This window comes from Crocodylus siamensis, chromosome 11, assembly GCF_052110815.1.
Source record: "Crocodylus siamensis isolate JL-2025a chromosome 11, ASM5211081v1, whole genome shotgun sequence".
Lineage (NCBI taxonomy): Eukaryota > Metazoa > Chordata > Crocodylia > Crocodylidae > Crocodylus > Crocodylus siamensis.
In genome coordinates this window covers 27,866,078-27,889,315 of record NC_143405.1, presented here as the reverse complement: position 1 = coordinate 27,889,315, position 23,238 = coordinate 27,866,078, and the positions used below count along the sequence as shown (strand labels likewise).

The 23,238-nt window shown below is 48.6% G+C and overlaps 1 protein-coding gene and 1 pseudogene across 2 annotated transcripts in view; one reads left to right on the top strand and one right to left on the bottom strand.

The window, feature by feature from the left end:
• The window catches only part of DUSP7 (dual specificity phosphatase 7), a 75,146-nt gene that overhangs the window by 34,342 nt on the left and 17,566 nt on the right, over nt 1–23,238 (top strand). The window lies entirely within an intron of this gene.
• On the bottom strand, nt 17,994–19,970 carry LOC149855663 (uncharacterized; annotated as a pseudogene).

Genomic DNA, 23,238 nt, shown 5'->3' with positions numbered 1-23,238 from the left:
GTGAGCAGTACCCACCTTTGAGATGCGCCAGGCCCTTAAGGGGGCACTGGGTCACCTCCTTGATCCCGCTTGGTTGACTTGGCTCTCACCAGAGCCCTGACCATTCAGCTGGACATGCACTCCATCCTCAGCATGGGCCATCTCCTGCATGACATCCAAGCTGCCCTCCCACCAGAGGCAGCGGCCATTCCTGATGATCACCTATGGGCATGCCAGACCCTCCTCACTCCAGTTGCCCCAAAGGAGGCCTTCCCCCCAACTTCTGGTCACCCTGGCTGTGGCCGGTGAGCTAGAAGACGGACCAGACACCCTGCTGACACTCCCCGTGCCTCCCAACAACTCAGGTTTCCCTTTTGCTTTCCTGTCCCCTAGAAGCCTGTATGCCTGGATGGCCCATGTCTGCCGTGCTCAGGTGCTGGCAAGCAGCCCTGATACACTGTGGCAATGGTGTGTAGGGCCGCCAGCTTGCCAAATGGCCTGCCCAGCTTGACACACACTGTATAAGCCGCCCACAAGAAGACTGGGGACTTACAGTAGCAGCTGCTGCACAGCATGCTAAGCCACTGGCACGTTCGCATCCCACTTTGACCTGACCACCTCAACAGCCTGCCCCTTCTGCCCCAGAGACGTCAAGGAGAGCCTCTTTCACACCTTCCTTGACTGCCCCTGTCTCTAGCAGCTCTTTACCACCCTCGAGCAGCAACTCTGGGCATTGGGCAGGGGGTGTCTCAGAAAGCACCTATATATACTCCTATCCATACTGGGTGGCTGAGCAGGGCACCATATGCCTGGCTAACTTTCTACTAGGCCAGGCCAAGATGGCTGTTCTTAGGAGCTGCCACAAACAGCTTGCCAAGACTGGCTCGGATAACACCCTGCGGCTCTTCCGTTTCCTGGTGCAGGCGCACCTCTCACTGGAGTTCGAGCACACTGTGCTCTGGCGGGCGGTGCCTGCCTCTCAGGTGTGCTGGGCCCTTGAGCAGGTGCTATGCCACATGGAGGACAGCCCTCTTCATCATGCGCTCTGATGGCATGACCGGTCTGGTCGACCGGGTGGGCCCAGCAGTGGACTATGACCCTATCCTCACCCCACACCCAGGCCCAGAGGTGACCTGAGCAGTGTGCGGGGCCTGGAGCAAATCAGCCGAGGCAAGGCCCCGGCCCCAGAGAAGCTGCCACCACTACCAGCAGCGGCTGCAGGGTGAGGGATAGTAAGCAGCTGGACGTGGAGCCACCGTTGTGCCCAGCTCCGTGCCGCCCCACCAGGCTCTGCGCCACCGCTGCTCTGCCCGGCTCCGCAGGGCCTCCAAGGTGCAGGGCCCAGGGCAGTCATCCCAATTCATACCCCCTAGGTATAGCCCTGTCCAGGACCCTCACCAGGCAGCTTCCTGCTTCCGCCCCCCCCGCAGGTGTTTGAAGGCATTGTCACATGCACTACTGGGTAGAACAGGGTAGGATGGAAGGCTCTGGTCTGTATGACCGTGTGGCCAGGTGTCCCGACCATGTAACTGTGTGTTAAGCACGATGTGTGATGCTGCAATGGTGTTTGTCATGGTGTAATATTACGATGCAATGGCATGGTGTTTCCATTTGTTAGTGATCTGTCTGTTTTTACTTTGTATATTGGACATGGACCCTGGAGGGGCAGGCTTTTTAGACCCTGAACCCCTGAATAAAGTAGGTCAAAGTCAAAAGTCTTTTGTATCCTCACATGAAAGTCCTTCAGTAGGTGCCACAAGCAACATGCATTGCCACAAGTGAATGTAGAGCACCTACAATTTCATACATTCTGATCGAGCAACTTAGGATAAATAAGCATTCAAAAAAACCATACAAACCCCGGGAGAGGGGCGGGGATTAGTGCCCTCTTACCTACTGGTTGCACGGTGTCAGCAACCAGAGTGTGGGTGACTGCCTGATGGGTATCAGCACCCGGGGTGGTGGGCAAATGCCCACTTTCCTACTGCTTGGTGAATGACAGGGCCTGAGGTGGTGGGTCAGTGAGTGCCCTCTTTCCTACTGCCTCGTGGATGTCAGTGCCTGGGGTGGTGGGCAAGTTAGTGCCATCTTCCCTACTGCCTGATGACCGTCCGCGCCCAGGAGGGATCAGCTATTGCCCTCTTTCCTGCAGCCTGGTGAGTGTCAGTGGCCGGGGGGATGGTCGACTACCCTCTTTCCTACAGTCTGGTAGGTATCAGCACCTGGAGTGGTGGGTGAGTGAGTGCCATCATTCCTACTGCCTGCTCAGTGTTAGTGGACAGGGTGTGGGCAAGTGCCCTCCCTCCTACTGCCTGGTGGGTGTCAGTGCCCAGTGTGGTGGGTGAGTGAATGCCCTCTTTTCTACTGCCTTTGGTATCAGCACCTTTTTCTAGTTTACGTCCCACCTTTTCATACATTCTAATTAAGTGACTATTGCTATAAATAAGCATTCAAAAACACAAACACAGAAATACAGAAAACAAGCTCACAAAAAACAAAAATGCAAAAATGCAAAAAACACTAACAAAAATACAAAGACAAATATAAAAATTCAAGGAAAAATACTTGCAGTTTGGAGGTGCTGTTGAATAAACCAAGTACTGCTTGATCACAATATATGAAATGCAAATGCGAAAAACACAAAAAGTGTAAAAAGAAAGCCACAATCAAAACACAGAAAAATACAATGCAACACTTCATAAAAATACAGGTTACTCTCAAAAGTCAAAAACTGACTATCACAGATCCCAAACATTGAGCACTTGACCACCATACATTTTAATTTTTCAATTACAAAAATAAGTCTTTATTGCTCAAGTTAAAATATTATAACTATTCCATGCAAGTTGTGACTAAAAGCTATTAAGTTACGCAAATGTCAATGTAGAACAAACTATGGGGTCACCTGCCTGTTCAGTGTCAGCACCTGGTACATGGGTGTCCACCCTCCTGCATAGTAATCATTAGAAATAATTGAGCAAATAATGAATAGAGTAGAAATAATCAGAATAAACAGTACAAATCATTTTTCAGATATGTCTGTGAAGTATGCAGTATGTGCAATACTTCCAGGCCTGCATCTGTGTGCATGTGTGCTGGCTCCCCCCAGCTCCTCTCCTCCCCCCTGTCCAGCAACCCACACACTGTCCAGCCTGCCTGCATGTAGCTGTGGGAGCAGGGAGCTGGGCAGCAGTGCAGGATGGCGGGATGAACACCTCTCCTCCTCCCCCTGCCCACCAATCTACCTATGAAAGAAAACACACCAACTCAGGAACTGTATGAATTTCAAAACTGTATTTCAATATTAAAATGGTGCTCCATTTACATGATATTTTTTCATGAATAAAGTCCCTCCATTGGATGTCTGCCTTGCAGGAGTACCTGCTCCAAACTATGGGGTACCACTGCCCAAATGCGGTTGGGCTCCCCTGTCTGCTGAATGATCTGCAGCAGAGGGGGTAGGTGGCCTCGATCAATCTAGCTCCTAGGTGTTGAACTGTGAATACTTCTCTGCTTGGATTTCTACAAATGTAATTCACGCATATGTTTACAAATGAAAAAATAAAAGGGTGAAAAAAACATGACACGATTTTTATATAAGAGAGAATGAATGATCTGCCTCCTGTCTTTTGTATCCTCACATGAAAGAGCAGAGAGGGTCGAACCCTATGGAGTGCCCAAGCCAAGCAGCAGCAGCATGGCAGATTGGGGGAGGGGTGAGGGCAGAGGCAAATTAAGATTCTCTTGGGGCCCAGGTATCCTTGTCCTACTGTGCCCCCCACCCATGGGCGACTGGTGCCTCCTGAGTCTAGGGAGGTACCAGATTGCTGACGGGGGGAGGTCCCCAGACACTGGTCACCAACCAGGGGTGGGGGTCATTCCACAGCCAATAGCTATGGGGGCAGGGGTCCCCCAGGGGCCTATCACTGAGCCAATGCCAAAACTGGACTTGCACTTCCACTGGCACTTCTGGTTTTGCACCTGGCACTTCCAGGAGGTGCATGGCCGATCTCAGGGGGTGCATGTGCATCCGCGTACACCCCTTATGTGTTGCGAATATCCCCACGCACACTGTGCCCAGTACAGCTTCCCCTCCCACCAGGGACCCCAACTCCCCCCACCGCTTGATGACCTCCACACTGCCCAGCCTGCCTGCATGCAGCTGTGGGACCAGGGAAGTCATGTGCAGGACAGTAGGATGAGCTGCCCCCCTTCCCCTCTCCCAATCTGCCTGTATGAATTTCATCAGGAACTGTATGAATTTTCAAACTGTATTTCAACATTAAAATGGTGCTCCATTTACATGATTTTTTCTCATTAAAACATAATTATTTTAAAAACAATTTTAAAGTAGTAGAAAAGTAGAAACAAATAGTCTAGATTTTCTTTCCCCGCTGCCCCTTATAAAAAATCTAAATAATTAAATGATAGTATTAAAATTAAATAAATATCTAAGATGGTGCTTAAATAACTAGGAAATACTATTTTACTGTAACTGCAACATACTATTTAAATGCTATCTATTTATACACTGTTTATACACTATTTAAACACTACTACTGATACTATCGCTACATATCTATATCTATATATTGATTTCTATTCTACTTTCTTATTCTTTACTCTATTCTCCTATTTCTTCTACTGTTCCACTCTTCGATTTCTGATCTTGTAAGTCTCTGCAGGGGAAGAAAGAAGAAGAGGACAGGTTTTGGCCCATAACCCAAACACCACCTTCTTTACCTCCACACTAGAGGCTACAAAGTCAGTGGGATATTTCTGACATTACCTATATATCACTTGGGATGCTGCATATCTTGGGGAGGTCTGGCATGTAGCATCTGCCTGCACTATTTGTCGTGTTTCTGGAGTGGCAATTATAAAAAATAGGAAAGTCACCCTGAAAATGTTAAGAAGAGGTGCAGTGAGCTCCCTCCCCCCCACCCAACCTGGCTGGGGACCCCTACACCATGCCCTGCTTGCATGCAACTGTGGGAGTGGGGGAGCCAGGCAGCAGTGCAGGACAGTGGGATGAGCAGGAGCCAAAAATAAAATAGCAGCAGCAATCCAAAGCAGCATCTAGTGGACAAAGGCCTGAACTACAAAGATCTCAGCGCCACCTGGTGGGAAAAGGGGGTAATTACACATCTTTGAGTGCCTTTGTATTTGCACACAAGTCCATAGATGTGATGCTTTAATTCGTGGCAAGCCAAGCTAAACTATGTCCGAGCAATTTTACTTTAATGCACCAAAAAGATTTTTAAAACATCAAGAAACCCCGCTCATGCAAACAGACACTCAGTTGCAGCATGTGAAAGGGCAAATATTGTGGCATGTACATGTACCCTCTATGACCCAGACAACTAAGGGCACAGACAGAAGTGACAATTTTCACCAGATCTGGCCACAGAAAACATCTATAGCCATGACCAAACGTAAGTGCATGCCTGCAGACCACTTCAAAAATGGCCAATCGAGCAAAAATATGAACACTTACTGCATGAGGGTTCAGATGAAGATTTTCAAAACAGAGCATCTTCTGTAACTTGTCTTCATTGCCTCCCAGCCTGTCATTGTTTTCAGAATAGAAGGGGGAAAGGGAGAGGGGGCAGAGTTCAGTCTGGGGGGTTTTCAGCCCTTGCTGGATGGTGGGGTGGGTTTTGGAGCCTCCCCCAGGTGTGGGGGTCTCCAATTCACCCACCCCATCCTCCAGTGCTAGCTGGAGAACCCCTAGAATGAGCTCCCTCTGCTCCCCTTCCCCCATCCCATTCTGAAAATAGAGTATGCTTGGTGGTAGGAGGGGCTGTTGCTAGGGGAAACAAACTGCAGGCTAACAGCCAGCAGCTAGATTGACCTACCCCCTGGAAACAGCAGTGAACTTCTGTTTAGTCTGGGGGATTGTTGTAACTCAGAATGTTTCCTGCAAGGTGTTCTGAGTTATAGTAGGAAGCTGTACTTTTCTGCACCCTAAGTTCTTGAGCTACACATCCGATTAGCATTCAAACACCTATTTTATTGCTCCCCAAACTATTCCTTCCTTCCCTTGTGTTTACTTTCCAAAACAACGCACATACATGAACACTGTACATTCATAGTGTTATAGTGTACACATCTCCTGGGCTCAAGAGAAGTCTGCCCACCTCTCATGCATGTGTGCCTGGCCAAATTCCAGCATGACTAATAGACCAAAAGGGAACCAAGGGAGTCTTACCTCATTTCAACTTGAGGTGGCTTGTCAGGAGCTTGCCTATACTTCCTAAGGCTTCTCCTTAAAACCCACCCCAGCCATGAAGAAGCTAGCTTTTGCTAAAAGGAGCAAACTTTTGTTTCTTATAATATAAAAAGATACACCCTGCAAAGAATTTGTGGTTAATTGACAATGACAGTAAGTCTGCAGATGATATTTACCCATTTATGTCTAAAAACTATCTTTCAGACATGCTTTTTTGCAAACTATCAACTCCTTCTGAAAGTGTTATAGATCCTATAAATGATAATGCTGACTGTGCAAATACAATTCAAAGTAGTAATTCACTAAGTTTTATACAAAGTCTGGTTTGTGTGTGCCAGGCTACTAACTAACTGACAGCCTCCTTGTGCCCACTGCACTAAGTAAATGGATTTCAATAAGGAACTGTTTTCTGGGCTGGGATTATTGTTGGAAATCCTTTTTGAACCACACCACACCATACCTTCCCAGTGCTTGAGGACTCTGCCAGGGTCAGATTTTTCCAGCTCTGTAAACCTAGGGGACATCATCACTACCTGTGGTGTCCAGCTAGATAAAACATCTTTCAATTATATCTGCATAATGTGGAAGTCAGTGTTAAGTTACTTGAAGGTTAAATCCCCTCATGGTGATTAGGTATTTCTGACCTTTTAACATTTCAAATGTAGTCACTTGATTCTATAACCTCCCCTACCACATGGCTATGGGTGGGAGGTGGTGATTTTTTTCCCATTGCCTCCTTTTCTGGAGCAATGATTCAGGGGACACTGGGACCACAACATTACAGAAAATGTTACGTACAGAACTTCTCTTCCACATGGAAGGTATATCTATTGCTTCGTGTCCATCAAAATTCAATACAATTTTGTGTGTGGATGAGTAGAAACAAGTATATCCCTGATAGCCTATCTTGCTGCTTCGGGTTTCGCAATCCTTCTGCTCATTTGGTGCTGAAATGTGGTTTGTCTACTATTAATTTTGAGCATCAAAAGGTGATAAAATGTCTTGGAAAAATGTAAGGAGGAGCACCGGTTATGAGGAGGATGTAGTCAGCGCCTTTCTGCATGAATAGCCATGGTTGGAGAAAGAAGGCTACCAAAAGGAGAAATCAGTTTCGGGCCACATAGCTGCTAGGCTTCATAGAAACACACTGAAATTCAGAAAATGGCTTTATAATCTCTGGCATAAAGACAAGAAGGGGCTGAACTCCAAGACATTAAATACAGCTTCAGTGGAAATTTCCTGTGTGTGCAAGAATCCTGAGGATTCAAGGCCATATGTGCAGTGTGATAAATCTAATGATTAATTTCACCCAACATGCTTGGGTTCTCAATCTGCTCAGGATGTTACTGACATAACACGATGGTTTTGTCCAACAGTAGAAACTTTGTTGAAGCATCAGACAAGACCAAAGAGACTGGCAGAAGGCATGACGCTGAAGGATAGCCAACGTGGTTTCACTGCAGTCAGGTCATGTTTGACCAACCTCGTCTTCTTCTATGATCAAGTAACGAACCACTTAGATGTGGGAGACCCAGTTGATGTCTGTAACAGGGAACCCTAGCCCTGTTACCAAGAAACGGTGGTCCCTTTAAATCCAGAACCTTCCAGTCACGGCTAGCCAGTCAAGTAGGGGTTAAGGCTCAAGCCCTGGCTGGCAGAACCCTATAAATGGTGAGTGGAGAAGGCCAGAGGGGCAGCAGACAGAGGGAGTCCCAATGACCATGGTGCCACGGCAGCAGCCTCTTTCGGAAGATTATGCCACGCTGTGAGCCAGAAGCATGATCATCTAAAGTAAGCAGGCATGTTGCCTCTCTTATTTCTTTATTTTTTTCCCCCCATTATGTGGCCATAGAAGCCTATGGTTTGCATTGGATATTAATAGCTGGTAGTTTGCGGCTGAGGCTGTAGGGGTGGAGGAGGCCTCACTAGTCCCAAGGGTCACTGTGATAAGGGGCTCAAGAAGCACTGTGGCACTAGGGTTGCCACACTAGGGCCTTGAGCCTGAGTGAGTTTTGAGAGCTAGAGCCTTGGAGTCAAGCCCTGACTAGTGGGTTCTTTGATGGACAGGCCTAGCTAGGAGAGAGAAGGGGTAAGCTGAGACCCTAACATAAAGAAGAATTTATAAAAAACATCTGCGAGGCTTGGGCTGCAGTGTAGGGGAGGAACGGAGCTGCAGATAGCGTCCCCTGGCATTGGGGCAAGAAATGGACAGCCTCCTGCCTAATTAAGATCATTAAATAGATAAAGACAAGGCATGGCAGATGAGAAGGTGGGCAGCTGGCCCAGAAACAGGTGGGCAGGCCGAAGGCAAATCGGCTCTGAGAAGGCCCCCTGTTACAATGTCATATACTTGGATTTTAAAAAGGCCTTCATTATGGTCTCCCATAGTTTCATAGTTTCTAGGGTCGGAAGGGACCTGAGCAGATCATCTAGTCCAACCCCCTGCCATGGCAGGAAAGAGTACTGGGGTCAAACGACCCCAGCAAGATGTTCATCTAACCTCCTCTTAAACACCCCCAGGGTAGGAGCCTGCACCACTTCTCTTGGAAGTTGGTTCCAGACCCTAGCCGCCCTGACTGTGAAGTAGCACCTCCTGATATCTAGCCTAAACCTACCCTCTGCCAGCTTGTGACCATTATTCCTGGTCACTCCTGGCGGTGCTCGCGGGAACAGTGACTCCCCCAATGCCTGCTGATCCCCCCTGACTAGTTTATAACAGGCCACAAGATCCCCCCTCAGCCTTCTCTTGTGGAGGCTGAACAGGTTCAGGTCCCGCAGCCTCTCCTCACAGGGCCTGTCCTGTTGTCCCCTGATCATGTGAGTGGCCCTCCTCTGGACCTTCTCCATGCTGTCGACATCCCTCTTGAAATGGGGCACCCAGAACTGGACGCAGTACTCCAGCTGCGGCCTGACCAGTGCCGCATAGAGGGGGAGGATCACCTTTTTGGACCTGCTCGAGATGCATCTGTGGATGCATGACAAGGTGCGGTTGGCCTTCCTAACTGCCATGATGCTCTTATAAAAAAAACAGGGGGACTGTGGCCTGGCAAAGTCCACAGTCAGGTGGGTTGGGACCCGGCTAAGGGGTAAGACCCAAAGAGTGTTAGTGGACGGGTAGGAGGTCTAGGACTGCTGGTCTTGGTAGGAGGTCTAGGACTGCTGGTCAGAATTAAGGATAACAAGAAGTCCTTTTTCAAATACATAGGAAGTAAAAAGAAGGCACCAATAATGTGGGGCCCCTACAGGACAGGCTTGGCAATCTGGTGATTGCAGCAAAGGAAAAAGCTGATCTCTTCAATGAGTACTTTGCCTCCATATTTCTGAGCAGGAACTGGGACAACTCCCCCACTAGGATTACGGACAGGCTCAGGGGACACAACGCCATGCCTAAGGTCAGGGACAATCTAGTTAGGGAATTTTTGAAGGGGCTGGAAGTGTTTAAATCAGCAGGTCTGGATGCTCTTCATGTAAGGATCATAGTTTCATAGTTGGTAGGGTGAGAAGGGACCTGCGCAGGTCATCAAGTCCGACCCCCTGCCATGGCAGGAAAGAGTATTGGGGTCAAACAACTCCAACAAGGTGTTGGTCTAGCCTTGTCTTAAAGACCCCCAAGGTAGGAGCCAGCACCACTTTGCTTGGAAGTTAGTTCCAGATCCTAGCCGCCCTGACAGTGAAGTAGCGCCTCCTGATATCTAATCTGAATCTACTCTCTGCCAGCTTGTGACCGTTATTTCTAGTCACTCCTGGTAGTACTTGGGGGAACAGGGACTCCCAATGCCTGCTGGTCCCCTCTGACTAGTTTGTAACAGGTCACTAGATCCCCCCTCAGCCTTCTTGTGGAGGCTGAACAGGTTCAGGTCCCTGAGCCTCTCCTCATAGGGCCTGCCCTGCTGCCCCCTGATCATGCAAGTGGCCCTCCTCTGGACCCTCTCCATGTTGTCCACATCCCTCCTGAAGTGCAGCACCCAGAACTGGACGCAGTACTCCAGCTGCTGCCTGACCAATGTCACAGAGGGGGAGTATCACCTCCTTGGACCTGCTTGAGATGTATCTGTGGATGCGTGACAAGGTGCAGTTGGCCTTCCTGACTGCATCCCCACACTGCCGGCCCATGTTCATCTTGGAGTCAGTGACGACTCCAAGATCCTTTTCTGCCTCAGCACTGACGAGAAGGGAGTTCCCCAGCCTGTAGGTATGCTGCTGGTTCTTCCTCTCCAAGTGCATCACCTTGCACTTGTCAGTGCTGAAACCCATCCTGTTCTCATGTTCCCACCCCTGTAACCTGTCTAGGTCCGATTGCAGCCTATTCCTCCCCTCTAGTGTGCCCACATCTCCCCACATCTTAGTGTCACCAGCAAATTTGAACAGGGTGCTTTTTACCCCCTCGTCCAAGTCACTGATGAAGATGTTGAACAGTGCGGGCCCAAGGAATGAGCCCTGCAGAACCCCACTGCCCACATCCCTCCAAGTCGAAAATGACCTGTCCACCACCACTCTCTGGGTGCGGCCCTCCAGCCAGTTAGCGACCATTTGACTATGGGTGTTGACACCAGAGTCCCCCAGTTTTTTTAATGAGAATGGAGTGAGAGACAGTGTTGAAGGCCTTCCTAAAGTCCAGAAAGACTACGTCCACTGCTACCCCTGCATCTAAGGCTTTGGTGAACTGGTCATAGAAAGCCACCAGGTTGGTCTGACAGGACCTGCCTCTAACGAATCCATGTTGGTTGTCCCTAAGCATAACCTCCCCCGCTGGCCCCTCATGGACATGTGCCAGGATAATTCTCTCAAAAAGCTTACCCAGGCAGGATCGAGGTAAGACTAACTGGCCTATAGTTTCCCAGGTCCTGAGGGAATTGGCAGAGGTCATAGCAGGGCCCCTGGCACAGCTGTATGAGGACCTGTGTTGCTCTGGCCAGGTCCCAGAGGACTGGAAAAGGCCAACGTGGTCACCATTTACAAGGAGGGGAGAAAGGAGGACCCAGGTAACTATAGGCCAGTTAGTCTTACCTTGGTCTTTGGGAAGACCTTTGAGAAAATCATCTGTGGGGGCCCAGCATAGAAAGTAATGCTCAGGGGCAACCAACACAGGTTCATTGCAGGCAGATCCTGACCGACTAAGTTTGTTTCCTTTTACGACCAGGTCACCAACTCCTTGGATGTGGGTGTTGAGGTGGATGTCATCTACCTGGATTTCAAGAAGGTCTTTGACACTGTTTCTCACCCCATTCTCATAAAAAAAAAAACTAGGTGACTGTGGCATTGATGCCTACACAGTCAGATGGGTGGCAAATTGGCTTGATGGCTGCACCCAGAGAGTGGTGGTGGATGGGTTGTTTTTGACCTGGAGGGATGTGGGCAGTGGAGTTCCCCAGGGCTTGGTCCTCGGGCCTGTGCTATTCAACATCTTTATCAGTGACTTGGAGGTGGGCATGGAAATCACGCTGTTCAAATTTCTTGATGACACAAAGATGTGGGAAGAAGTGGGCACACTGGAGGGGAGGGACAGAATCCAACTAGATCTAGACAGGTTATAGAGGTGGGTGGATGAGAATAGAATGGAATTCAGCTCAGACAAGTGCAAGGTGCTGCATCTAGGGAGAAGGAACCTGCAACATATCTATAGGCTGGGGAACACCCTTCTCAACAGCACAGTGGCTGAAAGGGTCTTGGAGTCATTGCTGACTATAGGATGGGCATGAGCTGCCAATGCGAGGAAGCATTCTGTAAGGCTAACCACACTATCACAAGCAGATCCAGGGAGGTGATCCCTGGTGATTCCCCTCTATGCAGCACTGGTCAGGCCACAGTTGGAGTACCGTGTCCAGTTCTGGGTGCTGCACTTCAAGAGGGATGTGGCTAACTTTGAGAGGGTCCAGAGTGTTGTGATCACTATGTTTGTTAAGTGGCCATGTTCGCCAATCAGAAAAAGTTACACAGAGTTCGGTAACAGTTGCTAGGCAGACCATAGTTGTTTTTCTGCCATCAAATGTAAGAGATAAGCGGTAGCTAGAACTTTCCACAAGGCGGAGTCCAGCATCAGTCAGTCAGTGCCATGGGCATATCGAAAGGTGCCTCACACAATCACACCACTGCACATCACCTAAGCTATAAAAGGAGCCTGCACCTGATCGTCAGGGTCCTTTCTGCATCCAACGGACTCGGAACGATTCACGGCAGATTAATACGGACACGGCTCGGCCTTCGGTGTGGCCAACTGAAGGAGGACGCAGAGACCCGCCTGATCCCGGCTACCTGAACCCCCAGAGCCTACTCACCAGCTAGGTTCATCGGTCTCACACACCATTAGGGCGCATGAGGCGTGGTGAGTTCTAGCCGCTGCGCGGCTACGTTAATAGTCGCTAATAAAAGCTACCAAGCCTGTTCACTGTTCTCCTACCTATTCGTGATCTGTGGTAAGCCTGACCAGGGAAAGATCCTGTAACACAGAGGAGGGCCACTCACGTGGTCAGGGGATGGCAGGCCACACCTTATGAAGATAGACTAAACGGTTTGAATCTAGTCAGCTTCCACAAGCGAAGACTGAGAGGGGATCTGGTGGCTGTCTATAAACTCGCTGGGGGGACCAGTGGAAAATAGGTTAGGTTCTGTTCCCCGGGGCACCACCTGGGATAACAAGGAATAACAGCCACAGATTGATTGAGAGCAGGCTTGATATCAGGAGGCATTACTTTACGGTTAGGGCTGCCAAGCTCTGGAATGGGCTGCCAAGGGAGGTGGTGCTCTCTCCTACCTTGGGGGTCTTCAGGAGGAGGTTGGATAGATATCTGGCTGGGTTATTATGATCCCAGCACTTGTTCCTGCCCAGGGCAGGGGGTTAGACTTGATGATCTGTTCAGGTCCCTTCTGACCCTAGAAACTATGAGGTGGCCAGTGGTGTCCCACAGAGTTCAGTTCTTGGCCCTGTGCTGATCAACATCTTTATCAATGATTTAGATGAGGATGTGGAAAGCACTTTGGCCAAGTCTGCAGATGATACGAAGTTCTGGGGAAAAGTGGTCACACTAGGAAATAAGATGTGGATCTAAGTGGACCTGGACAAGCTGGAAAGATGTGTGGAGCAGAACCAGATGCAGTTCAATAAGGATAAATACAGAGTGCTTCATCTAGGAAGAAGTAACCAGTGACATCAATATAGGTTAGGAGGAGATGTCCTGGCCATCATGATGGTTGAAAGGGACCTCAAGGTTATGGTTGATTACAGGATGAATGTGAGCTGCCAGTGCAATGCTGTAGTCAACAGAGATAATAGCATACTGGGATGTATTAGCCGATGTATAGCAAGCAGGGCTAAGGAAGTGATCCTTCCTCTCTACTCAGCATTGGTGAGACCCCAACTGGAGTACTGTGTCCTGTTCTAGGTGTTGCAATTCCAGAAAGAAGTGGAGAATCTTGAAAGGGTCCAGAGAGGGCCACAAGAATGATTAAGGGCCTGAAGGACAAACCTTATGAGGAAAGACTAACATATCTCATACTTTTCAGCCTGGGGAAGAGAAGACTGAGGGGGGACTTGGTGGCTATCTATAAGTATGTAAGAGGTGAATGTCAGGAGCTGGGGGAAAAACTGTTCACCTCAGTGCCCTAGGGAAGGACAAAGAGCAATGGCCACAAACTGTTACAGCAGTGTTTCTCAACCCATGGTACATGTACCCCTGGGGATACCCGAGACACAGGCAGGCAGTAAATGGGTGCTGCATTTTGGTCTTTGCCTGCTTGGGCTGGAAGTTCTGACTGCCACCCTTCCTGCTGTGTCCAATGCACCGGGGCTTTCACTCCCCAGCATCAGTGTGCCGGGGGATAGGGAGGGAGGACCCTGTTCCCCCTGAGCACTACCAGCGGTAACAAGGAATAACGGCCATATGTTGACTGAGAGTAGATCCAGCCTAGATATCAGGAGGTGCTACTTCACAGTCAGGGCAGCTAGGATCTGGAACCAACTTCAAAAGGGAAGTGGTGCTCCCTTCTACCCTGGGGGTCTTCAAAAAGGAGGCTAGACAGCCACCTTGCTGGGGTCATTTGACCCCAGCATTGTTTCCTGCCCATGGCAGGGGGTTGGACTTGATGATCTGCTCGGGTCCCTTCTGACCCTACCAACTATGAAACTATGAATTTTCCCTTATCCACCAGTACTTCTGTTACACGGTATCATAAATGAGGCAAATAATAATGGCAGGAAAGACTAAATTATTTCTGTAAATGATGAAGAAGATTTACTACACTGTAAACAAACATATTTTGGGTCTGAATCTATGACTTCCAGTCAAGTACACCTGTAAGAGTAGACATTTTACTAGAGACTGATAATCAGTCAGCATTGACTTTGAAAGAAAGAGCCCTGATTCAGAGGGCACTGGGACCACAACATTACAGAAAACGTTATGTACAGACCTTCCCTTCCACATGGAAGTTATATCTACGGCTTCATGTCCATCAACATTCAATAATATTTTGTGTGTGGATGGGTGGAAACAAATATATCCATCATACAAATTGACACTGTTAAGTTTGATTAATGGACAGTCGTGCATTTTGGCTAAAAAATTTAAAGAATACATTCAGTTCTGTGTTTTTGCCTTTAAACATAATTGTATTAAGGCACATAAATCTAGAAAGACCAATGCTCCTTTTTGACGTGGAAAAGCAAAATACAAAGGGTGTAGTTCATTATTTATGAATACCAAAAATAGACCAGGAAAGCATGATCAATGTGTGAAAATTGAAATCCAAGTGAAAGGAGAAATAAAACACAAAGTTGGTGAATTGCACAAAAGGTATACATGCAAGAAAGAAAAGAATTAAGGCAGAATCTGAAGGCAGACACACCAAGTCAACTGAGAAATAAATTGCTGTCAGTCTCACCCTGCCATACTGTTGGCTAGTAATCTGAGTGAAGTAAGAACCAGCACTGTTTTGCAAAAAATAGCTAGTTAGGGTAACCTTGAGGGAAGAACTGACCCTAATGTATACCTGGATTGCCTCAACATCCAAGAAAAACAATATGCCTCTGAAAACACGATGTATGAAATTGTACATACCTACTTGTGGTACATCACTTTATCACCTTTCACACTACACATGTACATGAACATCTAGATGCACCTACTTTTTGATCTTCAGAGAGAAAAATTGTGTAGCCTATATCTTGATGACACAGGGTCTGTTGTTAGGAAACCCCCATCGTGTAAACCTCAAATCTTGTATTATGCATTATGTGCAAAGTGCCCATGCAACTCAACAAATATCCTACCAGTAGCAGAGATGCTAACAGCTAAGCAAAGTACTCCAATCATATCACAGTGGCTGAGTTTGCTTTCGCAAGACACTCTTAGAGTAACTGGTCATCAGCTTAGACCACAAAAAGTAGAATATGACTTCAGCTGGGCTTTAATACATGAAGCTATTCAGGTTTTCAACCATATGACTGCCATACATTACCTGATGCCTATTTTGAAGTGCATACCTGGAAAAGGAAAGCCAGTTTTACAATTCTGCATATATGTGCCACACACAATCAAAATACTTTGTGGGCATGCATCTAAAGTTGCTGTTTCTAAGATTTTTTTTGTATTCTTTTGTCTTACTACAAAATAAAAAACAATATATAAGTGCAGGAAAGTAATTAAGAAACTCAGCATAATTTTCAATGCATCAGATCTTGACACACAATGCAGGGAAACAATAAAAGAGATAAAGAAATTGGATACAAACCCAGCAGATCTCTAAAACCATTCTAACCTTGGACCAGAAAACTGTGATTAATCAGGAACAGGAATCAATCCGTAAAAAGTCTCCTTTTGTTCAATTTATTCCCTCATGCAGTTCAGAGAAAAAATGAACAGAAGAATAAGACTTGTCCTCTGAAAACCTATTATTCTATTGAATTGCAAAACCTCCTGGTCAAGTATCTGCCAGCATTACCATTGTGGAGTGGCATTACTTTACAAACAATAAAATGGCCAGAGACTAGGGACAGCAATACAATAGTTCACAATTGGTTCAGAATTGTCTAAAAGCAGGTTTTGAATGACAAACTCCATTGGAGAGTTTCTGACTTTCTAGAACTTATGAAAGACACACCATTCAAGGTAAGACAAGGTTCTTTGCATTAATCACATATCTTGTATTTAACCAACTTGAATAGTTGGGGGAAAAAATTTAGGCACGCTTTTGGGCTTAAAAACCTTTTGTCAGGCTGAGGAAGTTTCTGTAGTTGGTCTGTGCTCTTCCTGGATGGAAAGAAGCCAGAGGCTGAGCTGGTATGCATTCAAGACAGTGTTGCCCTGCAGGGTCAGGCCAAATCGCAGGATCTCAATATTGCAGTGTTAGGAGGGTGTGACACAATTGCACATATACAAACACACAAATTAATTAGGTGTATACACATACACACTACCAACTCAGGCACATACACATCCAAACCAGCCTAGGCACATGCATACCTATCACCAATTCAAGCACATATACTATATTCCCCAAAAGTTAGGCAAAAAATGTTGCTACAACAGGTGTCCCAGGGGGACACAGAGGAAGGTCCCAGGAGCCTCTCCCACGGTGGGACCTGAACCTGGGATAAGGTCCCAGGAAAAGGGAACCAAAAACCCTAAAGAGGGGGCTTGCTTACCCTGAGCAGGGAAAACCACACCACACCGAGAAGAGCCGCCAGCACGGTTCATCAGCTGCTTTTATTCGCAGCTGGGAGTGACGCCGGCAGATGACGTAATCAAAAACTGCCACCCAGCGGATTTAAAAGCCGGCGGCAGAGAAACAAAGAGGAGGGCAGTAGCAGATCCAGAGGCAGGGGGAGAGGCTACCCCCCAGACTACAGGATTGCTGGAGAAGGAGAGCTGTGAGAGTCCAGGGTGGGCCCACCAGAAGGGTCCTGGCTCTCTTAAAAGGGTAAATGACCAGCTCGGCTGGAAAGCCAGGTCGAGGAGGACAGCATCGGGGGATCTTGACGACCATAGACGCTGGACCCATGAGTGGGGTGGGCTGTAGCCTGAACCCCTGCTGTTTCTTTCTTTTCTCCTTTTTTTGTTATTGGGCCTCATAGGGTACCCAGAGCCCAAACTGGGGGTGGCACCGCAACTGACCTGAAGGGTCAAGAAGAAGTGAGGAGACCGCTTCGCTGAACCCGACAGCTCAGAGACAGGGCCAAGGCAGAGTTTGAGACACAGCTGGTCCCATACCCTGTAGATATCTGGGGTGAAGAAAGACACTGAGGGACAGGCAAGAGAAGACAAGCGCAGGAGCAAACATCAAGGACAAGTCAGCAACCAATTACATGGTCATCCTGAAGGCTAGTGTGTATGGCTGGGGTGTAGGGAAGGTGGAGCCCCAAGAATGCCCACAAGGGGCAGCGCCTGGTCTGCGAGTTTCCATGAGAGAGAGTCCCACTACTGAACAGAATATCAAGTCATGGCAGGAAAGTGTTGGGGCCTCCCTCGGGATTGAATGCAGCCCAAACCCCAAGTCTCAGGGACACGCCCCGAGGCCTGACTTGGGCATGTACTCCAAGACCACTAGAGAGCACCTATACAAAACTAGGCAGGTGCAACAGGCAGTTAATGAAGATGTAGATTGAGGAGTCAGTGGGTGAGAGACAGGCTGGGTTGGAGGTAGGGGAGAAGGGGGATGAATGTAGCAGTTAAATAGTGAAGAGGTACCTGGCGAGTCAGATGTCAGGCAGGTTATGATGTGTCTTTAATCCAATGTCTATATTTAGTCCATAATTTTTTTTATATCCAGGAGGTTGATGAAGTGAAGTTCATAGGCTTGTCTCTGAGAAGTGTTTTGTAAGTTTCCTTTGAGGATTAGAACTGGGAGAGTGGATTTCTTGTGAGAAATGTGCCCCCACAGGTAGTTGGGTATTCTTGTCTTTGATAGATTTCCAGTATGTGTTCATTCTGGTGAGCAGTTATTGTTTGGTCTCTCCTACATATTTTCCATCCGGGCATTTGGTGCATTGGATGAGGTATATTACATTTCTGGAGGTGCAGCTGTAAGATGCAGGGATGCTGATGGCTCTGTTGTGGGGGGTAGTAATTGTTGGGGTGGTGGAGATATGTTGGCAGGTTTTTCATTTCTTGTCATGGCATGGTCTGGATTCATTCAGTGCATTTTGGATTGTAAGAAGTTTGCTTCTGGTGATGCAGTTTGTGAGGTTTGGTGCTTGTTTGAAGGCTAGGATGGGTGGTTCTGGGAAAATCTCTTTAAGAATAGGGCCTCTTTCTAGTATGGGTTGCAATTTTTTGAGGATTTTCTGTATGGGTTTGAGGGAGGGGTGATATGTCATAACCAGTGGTGTGTAATTCATGGGGGTTTTCTTTTGTACCACAGCAATTCTTCATGTGGTATCTGGGTGGCTCTCTCAAATATGCTATCTATCTCTGGTGGAGTATCCTTGTTGGGTAAAAGCCTTTTTGAGATTGGTGAGGTGGCAATCACAGGTGTTCTCATCAGTGCAAATTCGGTGGTATCTGAGGGCTTGGCTGTATATCACAGCCTTTTTGGTGTGTTTAGGGTGATTGCTGGTTCTGTGCAGATATGTATGTTGGTCTGTGGGTTTCTTGTATAACGAGGTCTGTATTTTACCATTGTGGATACTGATCATGTCTAAAAAGGAGATGTTGGTGCTGAAGTATTCAAGAGATAGTTGGATGGAGGGATGGTGATTGCTGAATTTCTGATGGAAATCAATCAGAGATTGTAGGTTTTCAATCCAAATGATGAAGATGTCATCGCTATATCTTAAGTATGGTACAGTCCTTCAGGAATTATTCCAGGTGGCTCATAAAAAGATTAGCATACTGTGGGGCCACTTTGGTGCCCATAGTTGTGCCCATGGTCTGGAGGAAGTGTTGGTTATTAAAAGTGAAATTGTTGTGTGTGAGGATGAAGTGTGTAAAGTCAGTAATATCTTTGGGTCTACTCTGAGTTGTAATCTTGCTCTTGTCCTGATCGGCCAGCGGGGCAACTAGCAGCTAGCTTACTGCTAGCTGCCCCGACAGATCAGGACAGGGGCTGGGACCTACACCACCCCTGCAGCTCTTTCCAAGCCCCATGTCTCAATCACCCAATTGGGGCACAGGGCTGGGACCTGCCCCTGACCAGAACAGTTCTCAGCCAGGCGTGGGCTGTATGGGAAAGTCTGCACGTGCAGCCCAGAGCCGGCTGGAGACTGCCCAGAACAAGACAGTCCCCAGCCACCTCAGGCTTCATGTGCTTCCCTGCAAGGGTGACTGGTGCCACCCAAGTCTGAGGGGACACCAGATTGCTGATGGGGGTCCCCCAGCAGCTGACCGCCAACTGGGGGGTTGCCCAGTGGCTGATAATCAGCAGCTGATCGCTGAGCCAGCAATGAAACTAGAAGTGTACTTCTGGTTTCATGGCTAGCACTTCCGGGGGGGTGCATGTGCACCTGTGTGCACCCCCTACATATTGCCAATGCTTCCCCATGCAGCATGGGGGCACATCCCAACCAGCTCCAGTCTGGGCAAGGAACTGTCCCCATGCAGGGAGCTCCCAGCCCTTGCTCTGCAATCACAATTGTGATTGTGGAGTTTAGGCTGGGGAGCTTGTTCCAGCTGGGGAGCTGGGGAGCTTCTTCAGGCTGGAAGATAAGGGTCTCCCAGCATGAGGCCTGTGACCATGGAGCTTGGGTAGAGAGATAAGAGTCCCCAATCACAATCGGGAAGCAGGGAGTTTGGAGCTCCTCAATGCCAGGGCAGAGGGACACAGTCTCTGCCTGGGGTCCTGTGGCAGAGCCTACCCCAACAGCAGGCAGCTTCTGGGGGCAGGAAGCTATCTCCCCGCCCAGATGGATGGCCGATCAAGAGAAGATTTTGCTCCAGGTCAGGTAACTACACAAGTGCTACATCACCTTTATTAACCCCAAGTAAATTTGCTACTTACACTTGCAGTTAGCAAATTTACTCAGGATTAGGGAGGTTTACTGTAAAGTAGGCATGTAGACGCACATGCTTACTTTGCAGTAAACTATGCTAATACAAAGTTAGATGTCTCATGTAAACACAACCAGTGCTGCTAATCAAAGTATTTCAGAGCCTCTTGCTCACTTGGAAACATGGAATAAACATCCCTATTCCACACTGAAGAAGCAAGCTAAGTATCCTCAGGCTCCTCCAGAACAGGAACACAAACAATGGTTTGTCCTTCTTGGAGTGGTGGGATCAAAATCAAGAATAAAAAGGTGTAGTTCACCAACATGTGCATCACTGACAACCTTTTATATATCATTCACTTGATATTTTAAAAATATCATGCAATAAAAACTGGGCACATCTACACATGCACCCAACTGTACAGTTGTTACTGTGCAGTCATTTAGTACTTACTTTAGCAAGTACTAAGTGACTACACAGTAACCGCTGGTACTGCGCAGTCCCAGCAGTACATGGGATGTTTCTGACCCTACTGTGCAGTAGCATCAGCATCATGGTTTGTGACACACTCACATTGGTGAAGGTGCCACGGTGGTCAATGATGGCCTGGAGCACAAGCAAGTAAAAGCCCCTCCAGCTGTAGTAGAGGTGGTCTCCATGGGGTGGGCAGGTGATGGGGATGTAGGTCCCATCCAGGGCCCTGATGCACTGAGGGAATCACAAGGCACAGAACCCCACCACAACCATGAAGGGGTCATGCACCCAAAGCACAGTGGGCCCCAGCACATCCTGGAGGGCACTGCACACCTCCAGGACAGCCTCCTCAGTGATAGCCTTGCCCATGCCAAAGAGAGGGCCCACATAGTGGAGGCTGGTGGGTGTGACCAGCTTGAGCAGGGTGAGGGCCAGCAGGTGTCTGCAGGGAGGGGTCACTGCATGTTGCCCTTTCAGATGTAGTTGAAGCTGCCCCAGGGGGTCCCAGAAAGTGTCCCAGGTCATCTGAAACACCTCCAGCTGCTTCACATTGTCTCCCATCTGCTGGACAATGTGTAGCCACCAGCCCTGGCTGGCCCAGTGAGCCCCAAGGTGGTGGGGTTGAAGGCCCAGGAAGGCAAAGGCAGCCACAGTGGTCGCATCCAGCAGCCCATCATCAATGTCCCTGCCAAGGTCCAGCTAGCTGGATGGGGCCCAGGCAGCAAGTGCACAGCAGCCACGACCCTGGGACAGTGTGTTGCAGCTGGGCAGGCGGTTGCTGCATGTGGGGGAGCCAAGAGGGGCCAGATGGCTGTGGGCCAGTCATCAGTCAGCACAGCAGGGCCAGCACAGTGGCCAGCAAGACTCCAGGGCACTGGGCACTGCTTCCAGGGGCAGGACTAGAGCAGCCATGGCATGGGAAGGCAGAGGCAGTGAGGAGAGTGCTGCTGTATGTTGCCTCTGAGCTGTGCACACTACTCCTGGCCAGGGAAGTGGTTGGCCAAGGAGAAGAGAGCAAGGCTGGCTTTACAATAGGGGTGCCGGCCTTGGGCAGCTGCAGCCAGAGCCTGGAGCTCCCCCTAGTGGCAGGAGGGGCCCATTGCAGGGCCACCGGAAGTGGCAGCAGTTTGGTGCTAAGAGCAGCAAATCTGCTGCAATGTCCCTGCATATGTAGATGCCTGGCCAGGAGCATTTACTTGCAAGTAGTTTACTTGCAAGTAAATTGTTCTCAGATCAAATGCACATGCAGATGAGCCCACTGGGATTTAAGATGTGCTAGATACTTTCCCTGGTCTGAAAATTCTGGGCTAGCTGTACTTATCACCAGGGCTAGCTGGCCTTTAAATTGTACATCATTCTGCAATCTGTGAAACCTTTCTATCAAAGCATTTCATTGTGTTAAGGAGGGTAAGCTTAACTATTTGATGTCATTGACCACATTGAAGTGCATGTTTTATAATTTAAATACAGCTTAGATCAGAGGTGTGCAATTATTTGGGTGGAGGGCTGCTTAATGAGTTTTGGTGAGTGGTCGAGGGCCTTATGAATAGCCCTGCCCCTTGACAGTTGCCCCCCCCCCCCGTGTTGCCATCTTGGGGCCGGTAGTCCCACCCCTGCCCTGTCATTTGCCACCTGACATCCCTTCCCTTAACCATGGGAAATACTCCTTTTGGGAGTAGGGGTTGCCATCCTAGAATCAGAAAAAAACCCTAAATCATACACTAAAAGTCAAAAACCTACTATAACATATATTAATTTTCTTACAAAAAATATTTTTGTCATGATCTGTGTTTGTGTTCTGTATATAGAAGTGATTGCATAATAACTCAAAAATAAATTCTTAGTCTTGTATATTGTGGGGGGGGTGTATAGTGTGTGTGGATGTGTGTGTGTGTGTGTGTGTGTATGGTGGGGAGTGTTGGTGTGTGTGGTAGGGTGTGTGTATGGTATGGTGCGGGAGAAGTGTGGGGGTTGTGAGGGGGTATGGCAGTGTGGGTGGGAGACATAGGATAGGTTGAGGATTGTGTATATATGGGGGATTGTGAAGGCAGGGTATGAGTGCATGGGGTTTGTAGGAGGGTGGAGACACTTCCCCCCCCCACACACACTCCTCCCATGGTGCAGCAGCAGCAGGCAGGACACTTAGGATACAGGTGCCTGGTGGGGCATGGCTCTAGCCTGCACTGCAGATTGCAGTGAGAGGCTCAGCCTCCACCAGCCATCTGTATCACCAGCTCTCCCTGCACACACACAGACCCCATACTCACTGGGCACAAGAGGGAAGCCCCAGGTGCTGTAGCCAGCTGCCTTCCTCGCTGAGGCTGTGCAGCGCAGGAGGGAACCCCAGGTGCCTTCCCCTCAGGGGTGGGGAAGGCAGCCAGCTCCAGTGCGTGGGGCTTCCCTCCTGGGCCTGGTGCATGAAGGGACTGCACGTGCATGGCAGGGCGTGCAACAAAACAGATGGCACAGTGAAAGCTGCACCCCTCCCTGCGATGTGCAGCACTGGCTGGAGCCATGCCCTTCTGGGTGCCAGTACCCAGAGCATCCTGTCTGCTGCTGCAGCATGGAGGGAGTGTGGGGGGTCCCTACACCACCCACCCTCCCTCACACCCACACGTTGCCCACCTGAGTTCC